Consider the following 14795-nt stretch of genomic DNA (forward strand, 5'->3'; position numbering starts at 1 on the left):
TTGGGTCTAGCTGGATATTACCGTCGGTTCATCGAGAATTTTTCACAGATGGCCAGGCCTTTGACTCAGCTTACTCGGAAAGATGTTACCTTCATTTGGTCCTCGGATTGTGAGGAGTCAATTCATGAGCTGCGTAGACGTCTTACTACTGCACCTGTGCTAGCTCTACATTCTGGATCAGGAGGTTATGTTGTTTATACTGATGCCTCTAGTCAGGGGTTAGGATGTGTTCTGACATAGCATGGACATATTATTGCCTATGCTTCTCGACAGTTGAAGACGTATGAGACTAACTATCCAGTGCATGATCTCGAGTTGGCCGCCATTGTATTTGCACTCAAGATCTGGAGGCATTATCTTTATGGCGAGAAATTTGAGATATTCACGGATCACAAGAGTTTGAAGTATTTATTCACTCAGGCGGAGTTGAATATGCGACAGAGACACTGGATGGATCTTCTGAAGGATTATGATTGTGAAATCAAATATCATCCAGGTTCTGTTAATCTTACTACTGATGTCTTGAGTCGGCAGGTGAGACTTTCTGCACTTCAGACTAGTGAAGTATCTCATATGATTCAAGAGTGTTGTTCATTGAGTTTTACGCTCAAGCACAAGAAAGGGAGAAATGGGATTCGATTGTATACTATTCTATCTGAGCCAGCATTGTATTCTCGGATCAGAGATGCTCAGATATCTGATGTTAAGACTCAGCGTTTGGCACGTCTAGCCAATGGAGTTGGTACATCTGGATTCCATTTTCAGGCAGATGGATTATTGTGCTTATCTAATCGAGTGGTGGTACCTAATATTGCGGAGCTCAGGAACGATATTCTATCTCGAGCTCACAAGAGTCGATTATCAATTCATCCTGGAAGCATGAAAATGTATAAGGACTTGCGAATTAGATTCTGGTGGAAATGGATGAAGAGGAGTGTGTATCAATTTGTTTCGAGATGTTTGGTTTGTCAACAGGTCAAGGCTGAACACCGACGACCAGGTGGATTACTGCAGAATCTTGAGATTCCCGAATGAAAGTGGGAGCACGTGACTATAGACTTTGTTACCCACTTGCCTATGACGTTACGTCAGTGTGATGCTATCTGGGTCGTTGTTGACCGTTTGACGAAATCAGCACACTTTATTCCTTACAACCGGGAGTATTCTTATGATCGCATGGCACGCTTATATGTTCAGGAGATAGTGCGATTACATGGGATTCCAGTGAGCATAGTCAGTGATAGAGACCCGCGATTTACCTCACGTTTTTGGGGTAGTTTTCAGGAGGCGTTGGGTACCACTCTGAGTTTGAGCACTGCATATCATCTGGAGACTAACGGGTAGTCAGAATGGATGATTCGTACATTGGAAGATATGCTACGTTTTTCTGTCATGGACTTTGGCTTATCTTGGCAGGATCAATTACCTTTGATCGAATTTGCCTACAATAACAGTTATCATCGTAGTATTAATATGGCACCTTTTGAGGCATTGTACGGTCGACGGTGTCATACTCCGTTATTCTGGGATGAAGTTGGGGAACGACAAGTCGAGGGTCCTGAATTGGTGCAGCAGATTGTAGACAAGGTAGATTTGATCAAGCATAGGATCAAAGTTGCTCAAGATAGACAAGCCAGTTATGCTAATATTCGCCGCAGGCCACTTCTGTTTGAGCCTGGTGAATATGTGTTTCTCCGAGTATTACCTTTCAGGAAGGTGATGAGATTCGGTGTGAAAGACAAGTTGTCTCCTCGTTTCATTGGGCCTTTCCAGATACTGGAGAAGATCGGAGATGTTGCATATCGTTTGGCTTTACCGCCAAATCTTTCCAGTATACATAATGTTTTTCATGTGTCGTTACTTCGACAGTATATAGCTGATGAATCTCATGTGATTCAGTCCACTGATATTCAGCTAGAGCCAGATCTGTCTTTTGTTGAACGACCAATCTGTATCCTAGAAAGGAAGGAGAAAGTTCTTCGGAACAAGACTATACCACTTGTGATGGTACAGTGGCAGCGCCGAGGCGTTGAAGAAGCAACTTGGGAAACTGAAAGTCGTATGCAAGCGGAATATCCTGAGTTGTTTGCTTTGTACTTTTGATTTACCATGTAAGATGTAATTACAGTTGTTGTAATAAAACATGGTTTGATGTTTCATATTGTTATCTTGATTTTGTCTTTAGATGTTATTTCGCGGATGAAATATCTAAAGGTGGGGAGAATATAGTAACCCAGAACTCATTTTAAGATAATAATATGTTAAACATGATTAAGGGTTGGTAATTAACCAATTCCGGGATTTAATCGGACTTCAGAAGCAAGAAACGAAATTTCATTATTTGAGCCAGTTTGGACGATCCGAAGAGGACTTCGGACGGCCCGAACTTGATCACCGGGGGCTCCAAAGGTGAGCTTGTTGACTTCGGAGTTAAGGTACGTTCGGACGATCCGAAGAGGACTTCGGACGGCCCGAACTCCCTTGTGCCAAGCAAGCAGGATTACTCAGCATGGTGTTTTGACAAGTGTCGGATTTAGGTCACTTTGGATGACCCGAAGAGACGTTCGGACGGTCCGAACTCGACGTGTCTCGTATGCAGACAGTGAGTTAGAACGGACGATCCGAACTCAGCTTCGGAGGATCCGAACTCGTCCGGAAATTTTCCTATAAATAGGGCTCGTTCGATTTCATTTTTAAATACGAATTTCCGAGTTTCTTTCTACAGTTATATAGTGTGAGATATACACTTGAGGGTCCTATCGGTTATAATAGAGGTTCTGGAATAACCAAGGAGTGGTTATAGTCATCCGGGACTAACGACTTCAAAGGGCTAACTACGGACGAAGGTATGGTCCGGGAATCTATTTAAGTTTTGGGAGTACTTATTAGCTTATTTAAGGCTTATAGAATTTATGTAGTGATACCGTGAACTTTTGAATATAGGCTTAGAACCTAAGATCCTACTATACTTGAACTAGCCTAGAGGTACGTACACATTGACTGAGATTGCCAGCGAGTATACATGTTTATATGTTGCATTTATTTGGTATTATTATATGGCATGAGATATGATTTACCGCTTTCTATATTCATATGTCATGTGCATATACACGTTGAGCCTATACCTTGATATACCTGACTATAGAGCCGCTCAGCTCTATACTCGATAGTCTGTCACTGAGAGTACCGCGACGGCGGGGGCATTTATGTCTGTCTACTTTGGTGTACTAGACGAGTGTGGTTGCACCCAGAGGTTGATCCGTGCGGTGGCAGCACTCATGTGGCGCCGGTTCTGAGCATGGTTTTCGGATGACCCGTTACTAGTCATCATGTTGCATGCATCATATATTTACGTGTACTCATGTCTATGTACTGGGCGTTAGCGCTCACGTCTTAGTTGTTATCTTGGACACCCTATTCCGTGGGGCAGGTCGCAGGATGGACGGAGCTGGTAGTTCAAGGCAGGACTAGGGAGCAGGAGCCTTGAGGATTTTATTATACAGCAGGAGTCGATATAGCTGTATAATGTTTACTGTTTAAGATTTTTGATTTGGTTGTATCACTACAGATTTAAGCCTGGATTATGTTACTAAGCTAATATGTAAATTATGGTTTTGTTTCCGCATATTTTACTCTGTTAAGTTATTTTGCTGTATTAAGTTTAATGCATGCTATTAGTTGCCAGTTAGTAGGTGATTCCATGCAGGGTCACTACAATGAACGTGTTTTTTTTATAAATAGACTACGGTTATTTTGAACCGTAGTCTATGAGCGTTTTTTTTAAATAAATAGACTACGGTTTTTTGTACCGTAGTCTATGAGCATTTTTTTTAAATAAATAAACTACGGTTATTTTTTACCGTAGTCTATGAGTGAATTTTTTATAAATATACTATACTTTTTCACTGTAGTCAAATTTATGTAGATAATTGGATAAAGTAAAAATATGAACATTATAAATTTTTTAATTTATATTTTGTGAAGTAATAGGTTATCCGATTAAAAGTCCATATTTTTATTTTTTTTCATTAAATTACACGTCTCCTCCTTTCTCTCAATCTCAGGTGAAAATTCATTTAGGGCTTTCCCATTCGTCTGATGTGTAAGGACCGGATGATAATTTTTTAATTAATTGGCACGATCTAGTAATAATTATTTTAAAGTATTAAATTAAAATAATTAAGTCAAATAATTTAATTGTTTGTTAAAAATATGTATTAATAAATGTTGATTTGAATCGATATTAAAATATATATATATATTTTTATTAAACCACACAAAAGTTGAAATAAAAGAATCGGGTTAAGTTTTAACCTCAAATAAATTAAAGAACACACACATTTAATTATATATTAATATTAATATATTAATATTATTATATATATTATACATATTGTAATTGTTATATTATGATAATATATATCATTTCCTATTCCTATTCGTATTCATCTTCAATCTTCATCGTTTGCTCCTCGATTCTTTTTTCCTTTCTTTTCCAAAACTTTTCTCGTTGCTTCAAATGGCCGTATCTTTGTCTTCTGTGATCGATTTTCGAAAATAAGCATAGTTTTGGAATCCTCGCAAAGAGATCTAGCTAGTGATACGAATTTTGAATAATTTTCTCGTGACACCTTCGAACCCGTTTCCGGCAGCCTTCGTTTCGCCGCTCCTTTACTGCCGCCGGTCGCTGTATAGACTAGGAAGAAAGTGGTTTAGGTTGTTCGAAGCCCAAATTCGATGGTTTGAGGTAAATTTCGAGATGAGTGTTTTGAAAATTTGGGGATTTAAATTTAATTGACTTCCGAGAATTGATATTTGATTATTGTTGGTTGTAGGTGCAATACTTAAGACGATTGGAGGTATTACTAATTTTTCAAAATTTATTTCGAATTAATTTCAAATTTCCAGATTACTTAAAGTATAATTTTTGAATTTTAGTGTTAAATAATATGATATTTGGATGTTTAGATGTTATTGAATTGTCATATATTAATTTCAAAATTTATTGGCAATTTTCTGAAAATTCAGATTGTTCTCGTTTGGGTAGTTTTACTTTAAGAGTGATGTATTCGTTTTTTTGATATTGATAGGATGTGGTGATGTGAAATATGGATTTTGAAAACTTTAGTTCGATTGTCGGAACTAGTTTTATATAATTTTTTGATTAATTTAATGATATGTTTTGTTATGAATAATTTTCAAACTGGAGTGAGTAGTTTCTATGTGTATCCAAAGGGCCTTCGAGATCTTTTAATCTATACCAAAGAGAAATACAACAATCCGACGATCTACATAACAGAAAATGGTACGTACGTAATAATATAAACCCCGAAATCGCATTAATTGAACCTCCATATATAGTTTCCTTTGTATTTACTGACTTTAATTTGAAATATATAATTAATTTTCAGGCATGGGAGATCTTAACAGTGGTAACTTGAAAGTGGGTATTGAAGTTCCACAGAGAATAGATTTCTACAATCGCCATCTTCGAGCTGTTAGAGAGGCTATCGAGTGAGTATTATTATTATCATGAATTCATCACAAAAATATGAATGATTTCACTATATATATATATATATATATATATATATATATATTAATGCAACTATATATATATGTTATAATTTGCAGATATGGTGTGAATATCAAAGGGTACTTTGCATGGTCTTTTCTGGATAATTTCGAGTGGAATTCTGGCTACACCCTTCGCTTCGGGCTTTGCCATGTTGATTACAAGAATGGATTGAAAAGAACCCTTAAAAGTTTGGCTCTTTTAGATCCCTCGTCCGATTGAAAAATACATATTACCTTTGATACACGTGGTGTAACAGTACTTCAACTAAGGTCTAAATATTATTGTCTCTTATGCGGGATGACTAAGCATGTAAAAATAATTACTTCTTGCGCCATTTTTTTGGAGATATTGTTGATTTGTTTCCTAGAAGTTTTGAACTTAAATGTATTAATGATTTTCAAGATAACACTGTTAATTCACAATTGTTTTTTGGAGAGAAACTGCCAATGTTTCCAGTTACCATTGAATAACAGTGAAATCGTGTTACCTCTCTTAGCAAAAATGGCCAAAAGCTCAGGTACCACATCTACGGTCGAGAATCAAGCTGCAAAAAGACAAAAGCTTGAAAATGGTTGTCTTCGCAAGGTATGGATGTGGATAAATTTCTTTTCAGACAGCTAGTTCAGATTTTAATTTTTCTTCACTTGCTTTTATGGCTTTTGTTTAAAAAATATATACCTTGATGTCCTGCTATTGAAAGTATTAATGAAATCTCAGGTATTATATTGATTTGTCTCGTCTATCTGGTTTATGTCAGAGCTGAATCAGTTTCAGCTACTTTGTCTGCTTGATAAGTTCCCAAATAGTGTAGTGAGTATAAAATTATTTCTTTCTTTGAAGGCTTCTTAAACTCTATCTCCTTTCAATACAGTTTTTGGATGCAATGCAGCTGCAGCAAACTAGTTAGGTCCACAAGACACCAAATCAGGTGTGTTAAATGCATTTGAAAGAATAATTTATGAGTCTTAAGATGGTCGGGATCCTCTTAATGAATTGCTGCATTTCGAGTATTCTGTAAATAACTACAGAAAGTACATTATGTAGCTTTTTTTCTGTTGTTATCTGCTTGATTTATGAACTATTATAGGAAATGAACATAGGGTGTCTAGGAACTCTGTTTCATCCTTTAGAATGAATTGTGTTTCTACAATTGAATTGCTGCAAAGATGTGGATCTAGTTCTTTTAAATGATTTGACAGGGTGGATTACTGGATGGAACAGAACTCATTCTAAAGGACGAAACACAATTTCTAGAGACCCCGATCTTGAGATAGCACGCATTTTTTCTTTTCTATCATCATCATCATGTGCATCCTAGGATTTTGTTAGAAAGAGCAGGCTGCATGAACTGAATGCCCGTTCTTAAAGATGTATCCTGACCATTTCTTCCATTTCTGCATTTTTTTCTTTGTGGTCCCTTTAGGGAAATATATGATTCATAGTTGGAGAAGCTGAGAAGGTACAATATGAAATTGATTTTTTTGATTGAATTGATATCTTAATTTACTTTGCAAAAGTTGCTCTTTTTTTTTCTTTCGTCCTTTTCTATTTCTCATATTATATTGCTTCTCGAATTTTGTTATTTATATTATGCTATGTTTTGAGGTTGTAATTTGTATTTTTATGAGTCTCGTATGTTGCCTCTGAAATGTATTATATTTGCTTTGAAATTTAATTGTAGGCATGGATTCATGTAATAGGTTCCATTAACTGAATGTCCATATTTTCATTACTTTATTAGCACCTTGAACTGAATAGAGCATCTTAAAAAGTCTGTAAACTGTACAAGTATTTATTATTTGACATTTTAGGGTGTCTCGAGGATTGGGGTGGGAGTTAATTTTGGCCTTTGTTATCTATAAATTTATCTTACTTTTATTTGGTGAAATTGTAGTTTTTCAGTAGATGGAGTACCGATCGAGCATTCAAGAACAACGAGGCAAAGGGAGTTCCATACCCAAAGCTCCAACCCATGGGAATTTACAGCTCCACTCTATGGGAAGCCGATGACTAGGCAACCATATTCCTTGAAGAGAACAAAGGGTTATGTCAATTCGTAACATAACAAGCAAGGGAGATAACTTGACAGGGTCGAGGTCACGTATCATGATCATAACGAGGAAAGAAACACGTGTCTTGACCAATTATGGATAAGTCTCTCCAACAACAAGGCTTCAAGGTAGTTTTAGCAGAGCTAGAAAGATTAGGAATTTAGGACCATTTTTTACTCTATTTTTTAGCGCATGAATCTAGGATTCAAATTTTCAATTTTGAAAAATTTACAATACTGAAAATATGTATATTAAATTTTATTTATTCTAAGGAATTTATAATACTGGAAATTGTGTTTTTTTTTTGCTTTATAAATAACAAAAGACAAGGGTGAAAAACCGTTGTTAAAGAGGTCTTTAAAACCGTTGTTAAAGACTATGTAGTTGAAAGTGTAATAGAAAAGACTACGGTTTTTTACCGTAGTCTTTAACGATAAAAGACTACGGTTAAAAACCGTAGTCTTTAACGACAAAAAATTACGGTTAAAAACTGTAGTTTTTTGTTGTTAAAGACTACGGTTAGTTTTTTGTTGTTAAAGACTACGGTTTTTAACCGTAGTCTATGACCATACTTTTAACTACATGGCTATTAACTACGGTTTTAAACCCCCAATTAACTACATTTTTTCACCGTAGTCTTTCAGCATTTTTGTTGTAGTGATCTGAGCAAGATTGAGGTTGTATTGAATTGGTCGCATCCGACGACAGTGGCTGAGATCCGTAGTTTTATGGGTCTGGCAGGTTATTATCATTGTTTCATCGCGAATTTCTCACAGCTAACTCGACCAATGACGCAACTTACTCCCAAGGTCGTAACTTTTGAGTGGTCCTCAGATTGTGAAGAGAATTTCTGTGAACTTCGTCATTATCTGTATGGCGAGAGATTTGAGATCTTTATAGACCACAAGAGTCTCAAGTATTTATTCAATCATGAGGAGTTGAACATGAGACAGAGACGCTGGATGGATTTGATGAAGGATTATGACTGCGAAATTAAATACCATCCAGGGGCTGCTAATCTTACCATTGATTCCTTGAGTCGCAAAGTGAGAGTATCCACACTTCATACTAGTTTGGTATCCAGTGCGATTGAAGATTGTTGTTCTTGGGGTATACCTTCAAGCATAAGAAAGGTATGCAGAGTATCCAAATGTTTGCGATTTTATCTAATCCAACCTTGTATTCTCGGATTTGAGATGCTCATATTTTTTATCCGAAGACTCAGCGTTTGGCTCGTCTAGACAACGAGGGTAGTACGTCTGGATTTCATTATCATTCAGATAGTTTTCTTTGTTTGTCTGGCCGTATTGTATTTCTGGAGGATGATACTCTGAGAGAGGATATTTTATCCCAAGATCATCGTTCTAAGTTGAGTATTCATCTAGGGAGCAACAATATGTACAAGGATTTGTGTACTCGGTTCTGGTGAAAAGGAATGAAGAGTAGTGTGTATCAGTATGTTTCTAGATGCTTGGTATGTCATCAGTTCAAAGCAGAACACCGACGACCTGTAGGATTGCTTCATAGTTTGTCTATTCTTGAGTGGAAATGGGAGTTTATCACGATGGATTTTGTGACCCATTTGCCGGTATCCTCGAGGAATTGTGATGCTACCTGGGTTGTTGTGGACCGACTTACCAAGTCAGCACATTTCATTCCTTATAACCGAGACTTAAGTTTTGACATGATGGCTCGCATGTACATTCAGGATATTGTTTGATTTCACGGAGTACCTGTGAGCATTGTCAGTGATCGAGACCCCAGGTTTACTTCCAGATTCTAGGAAAGTTTTCAGCGTGCTATGGGTACTACTCTTAGCTTGAGTACTGCTTACCATCCAGAGACTGACGGGCAGTCAGAGCGTACTATCCGTACTCTTGAAGAAATTCTTAGAGCATGTTCTATGGATTTTGGTCCAGCTTGGCAAGACCAGTTGTCTTTGATTGAGTTTGCGTACAACAACAGTTATCGTTGTAGTATTGGTATGGCACCATTTGAAGCGTTGTACGATTGATGATGTCGTACTCCACTGTTCTGGGAAGAAGTGGAGGAGCGACAAGTGGAAGGACTAGAATTAGTCAACAGGGTGTTGATATCATTGACAGATCAAGAAACGTATCAGAACTTCACAGGATTGTCAGGCCAATTATGCAAATACCAAGCGTAGACCTTTGAATTTTGAGGTGGGTGAGAATGTATTCTTGAAAGTTTCACCTTTCCGCAGGATTTTGAGATTTGGTCTCAAGGTTAAGCTATCTCCTAGATTCATTGGTCCGTTTGAAATTCTAGAAAGTGAGGGAGATTTGGCTTACAGATTGGAATTATCACCGTATCTGTCAAGTATCCACGATGTGTTCCATGTATGGCTGTTGCGACGGTATGTAGCAGATGAGTCCCACATCTTACAGCCATCTGAGGTCCAGTTGGATACAGATCTGACATATGTGGAAAGACCATTGCGTATCATGGTTCAAAAGGACAAGGTGTTGCGTAACAAGATCATTTCTCTTGTTATAGTTCAGTGGCAGCGTCGGGGCACTGAAGAAGCTACTTGTGAACTTGAAAGTTGTATGCGTACAGATTATCCAGAATTATTCTGTACATTTTGTATTTTAGTTGTATCTTGTAAAATTTTCAGTATGAATAAAGAATGTTTATTCAGTATTCACTGCACTAAGTACTTAAGATTTGTTTCGAGGATGAAATATCTTAAGTATGGGGAGAATGTAGTAGTTCGGTTCCATTTTACAAGATTAAGTGATTAAAAATGGTTAAGCATGGATTAGAGGAATAATTTGGATTTAATTGGACAAATTATGGAATTTTGTTCTAGGGCAGTTTGGAGGGTCCGAACTCTTCGGAGGCACAGATCAAGATCGGAGGATATGGTGAGTTCGGAGCGTCCGAACCAGGATCGGAGCATCCGAACTTAGTTAGGCCATGCAGCTGGTGAGGTTTCAAGATCGATCGGACACGCAGCAGTTTGGAGCCTCCAAAGTAGGGATCGGAGCATCCGAACCATGCATGCAGTGACGTGGTCTGCATGCAGAGATCGAAGCGTCCGAACCCCCAATCGGAGCATCTGATCTCCGTCTATAAATAGGCCATCCGAGGGTCACATTTCTCACAGCTTTTCTAGTTTTCTCTCTCGGTTCTTAGGTATTTCTAGGTGTTTTGGGGTGATTTCCAGCCTTCCTAGGCTTGTTCCAAAAACTGGCGAGGTGCTCCGAAGTTGCAGCGGAGTGGTGCCCAAGTTCTGGGGTAATCGTCATCAGCGGCCTGACGACAGACGAAGGTATAGGTCTGGCTTCTTATATAAAATACGGAGTATGCTATAGCTTAGTTAAGACTTAAGACCTTTAGAATAAGATTATGATGCATGAGTATTTTGCATTGTAGTGCAGACTCTAGGATTGGACATAGAGCTGGTTTAGCTTGCCTAGTATATGAGGTACGAAAGTACTGTTCAAGATATCCTGACTGAGTATGCATGTATTATGTGGTTGCATGTTTTATATGGCATATTTGTATAGTATGTCATGACTGTATGTTGCATACATGAGAATCTTGATCATGTATCTTTGAGATATCCTGTAGTACGGCACAGCGTGCTATATACCATGGTCCCAGTTTATGAGCTTGTTTCTTGACCTGAGTGTCTTGGTATCCGGTACACTTGTATACATGCACATATAATATTGTATACTCATACTCTCGTACTGAGCGTTTTATGCTCACATACTCGTATTGTTGTTTCTGGACACCCTATTCCATAGGGTAGGTTTGCGGTTGGATGAGGCGGGTGGTTCCAAGAGGGCTTAGGCTATAGGTTACCAGTGGAGATGTTGTCTAAGCTTTCAGTTTTTATGTATTTGGATTAATACATTCTATTCGATATGGTTGTGTAACTAAGTATTTATAGTTTCCTTTCCTTGGTATTGTATATTGTTATGATTATTCTGCTGTTATTTCTATTTACTGCTTAATAAGTTAAATGCATGCTTAAGCTCTTGATTAGTAGGTGATCACGGTGCGGGTCACTACAATATAAATATGCAACCCGCTGTCCATCTCATTCAGTACTTACGTACCTTTTTATTGTAGATCCTAGAAGCAACCATCTAGATTACAATCCTACCATGCAGCACTACAATTCATAATAACCAATATCACTATAATGCATAATACTCACGCATTATCTAAAATGCTCTAATGGCCTTGATTAAACTATAGCATACTCTCTATTTACTATAAGGAGCTAGATCTAACATTCATCCGTCATCTGCCCGCTGATGTCGAATGCCCCAGAGCTTGGGCACAGTCTCGCTACGACCTCTAGACACCTCGCCAAAACTCCGCTGCTTGGCCACTACTACGGACATTGTACGTTATATATATAAATACTAATACCTACTCCATCTCTTCATAAAAGAGTCCCTAAGCCTTTAAAATAGAGTCATTACGGGAGAGGAGAGGTTTGGAATGATTTCAAAAATGGTCATCTCGACCCCAATTTATAGACATCAGATCGGACGCTCCGTTCTCTGGATCGGATGCTCCGATCTGCATGATCCGCCACATGTCACAATCTTGTTAACACTTGTCCCGCCAGCACATCGGACAGTCCGATCTCTAGATCGGACGTTCCGATCTATGCCACGTGTCAATCCAAACTTGACACCTCAAATTTGCATGATCTAACTAGATCGGACGTTCCGATCTCTTCCAAATTAAATTTCCAATTTTCTTTAATTAAATCCCATTTAATCCTTTAATCCATTCCTTATTCATATTCAGTTGATAAATCTTGTAAAATGGAACTGGGCTACTACAGTTTTTCCATATATTAGCACTTTCGAAAAAAAAATGACACAATATGGCATTCTTTTATCGGTGTTCTGGTGAAACCTTTAGTCTTCATCTCCATAGAGTTTTGAGGTCGGTTATATTATTAGAAGATCAATTTATTCGACAACCTACAGGCAAACAAATTCCTACAGAAATACTTTTTTTTTAAAGATCCTACTGAAATACTTAACAACAAAACATTTTACCTATATTTCAAGGTGATTCATTTTCTCCACTAGTTCAAAATTTTATGCATAAGTACCTACAACCATTATATGAATTAAGTATATTTATTAGGATTGTGTTGGTGCAATTGATGGAATCATGTACGTGTGAAGGTGTCTAGTAATGATGCAGCAAGATATCGAGGTAGAAAAGAACATCCAACACAAAATTTGCTAGTTTCATGCTCTCTAGACATCCGTTTCACCTATGTCTTACCCGGTTGGGAAGGTACTGCATCAGATTCTAGAATCATAAAAAATGCACTTAGCAAAGAAGAAAAATTAATCATTCCTGAAGGTAATATTTAGCTACATGTGAACGCTTTAATCAAGAAGTAAGGTCAAAATTCCACACAAGGAGAACAATTAAGAAATCAGATAGCTATTCAAATGTGGCAAGATTATGTCCTGTAGCCTTTTGATTTGTAGATATGAGGTGGACTTTATTTTGCTTAGCATGTTATATTTTTGAAGCTAAGATTATAAATTTCGAGTTTGTAAGTTGATTTATGAATTATGATTTATGAATATATATTGGTTGTAACTTCTTATTATGTGACATTTTCTATATGGATTACTGTTTGTCGTTATTAGAAAATTTTAAAAGAATTTCTCAATATGAAGAAATAAAACATGAAATGGACAGCCCGTATGGATGAAGCATTCATAGAGGCATTATTAAATCTGCATTACCAAGGATTTCGAGTGGATGAGACATTTACAAACACTGCATATAATAACATTATTGTAGCGACCCAAATCGGAATCACTAATTAACAAAAGCTTAAAGCATACAAATCAACTTAAAAACGGTAATCAGAAAATTCAGCGGAAACTTAATTAAAACAACTAAAGCCGGCAGAATACATCTGGTCCAGACATATACTATAATAACCAATACTATTATACAACCCCATCAAAGGTAAAACTAAAATCCCAAATACAATGAAAACCTGATACATTACAAATCCACCCTATTGTAGCTCAAATACCGCTACCACCGGGTCCGTCCAACCTAAGTCTCGTCCCGTGGAATGGAGTGTCAGAACAAAACCGAGGACGTGAGCATAAAAAGCTCAGTACGAAAGCATGAGTATACAAGTGCTATGAATGTTAATGCAAGTGAAGGGTATCGAAAACCTATCATCGATAGAATACTGAAAAGTCATAGGCGCCATGGTATGTAGCACGCTGGGCCATCGCATTAGGAGGTGGATCCCATACAATAAAACCATGGACTATCTGGATCCAAAACCATGGCATCTATCCACAAAATAACATGGGGCTGAGCGACCCCCTCTACTGGTAGTATCAATGAAACACATGTTCAACGTGCCAATGCATGCAGCATAATATCTCTGACATAATAAATGCACATATAATCAATGCCATATAAAAACATGAAATAATAGAAAATGCATACTCAACCAGGGTATCTCGGAGAGTACGTCCGTACCTCAAAGTAAGCAACCTAGCTATACAAGTCCTCTAGTCCAAGCCTATAAGCAGACGATCATTGTATCACTATTTATCCTTTAAAAGTCTTAACTAGTCTAATATATACTCACTTAGACTAATCTGAGTATAGTAGTATATCTGCGTCCGTCGTTACTCCACTGATGACAATATCCCCAAAACTTGAGCACAACTCCGCTACAACTCCAGCAGTGCTCTGTTGCCTCTTGTCCCTGGAGAAGAACACCTAAAATGCTATAAAAATGAGCTAGAATGGAAGAGGAGAAGGGAAATGGTGCAATTGAAATGCAACTCTCGGCCCTCTATTTATAGACGGAGATCGGATGGTCCGATCTCTGAGATTGGATCGTCCGATCCCTCTCAAGAAACCCCTCCGAATACGTGTCCTACCAGCTTTTGATAGGAGATCTGATCGTCCAATCCCAACCTTCGGATCATCCGATCTCAGCGTGTTGTCAAATCAAATCCATATCTCATATATAAATGAGATCGGATGTCCGATCCTGACTTCGGATCGTCCGATCTCTTCGGAGCGTCCAAACTCCATTCCTAGCTTTTGAACTTATTCAGATGGTCCGATCTCTTGGTCTGTACAGTTCGGATCTTCCGAACTCCCAA

The 14795-nt window shown here is 37.7% G+C and overlaps 1 long non-coding RNA gene across 1 annotated transcript; it reads left to right on the forward strand.

Annotated features, from left to right (window-relative positions):
• The first annotated feature begins 5216 nt into the window (after window positions 1-5216).
• LOC140859795 (uncharacterized) lies at window positions 5217-5757 on the forward strand. The gene is made up of 3 exons (XR_012143534.1): window positions 5217-5305; window positions 5412-5514; window positions 5635-5757. It is a non-coding gene; the product is annotated as an uncharacterized lncRNA (long non-coding RNA).
• Window positions 5758-14795: the final 9038 nt, after the last annotated feature.

The sequence above is a fragment of the Henckelia pumila genome, chromosome 4 (assembly GCF_033568475.1).
Source record: "Henckelia pumila isolate YLH828 chromosome 4, ASM3356847v2, whole genome shotgun sequence".
NCBI lineage: Eukaryota > Viridiplantae > Streptophyta > Magnoliopsida > Lamiales > Gesneriaceae > Henckelia > Henckelia pumila.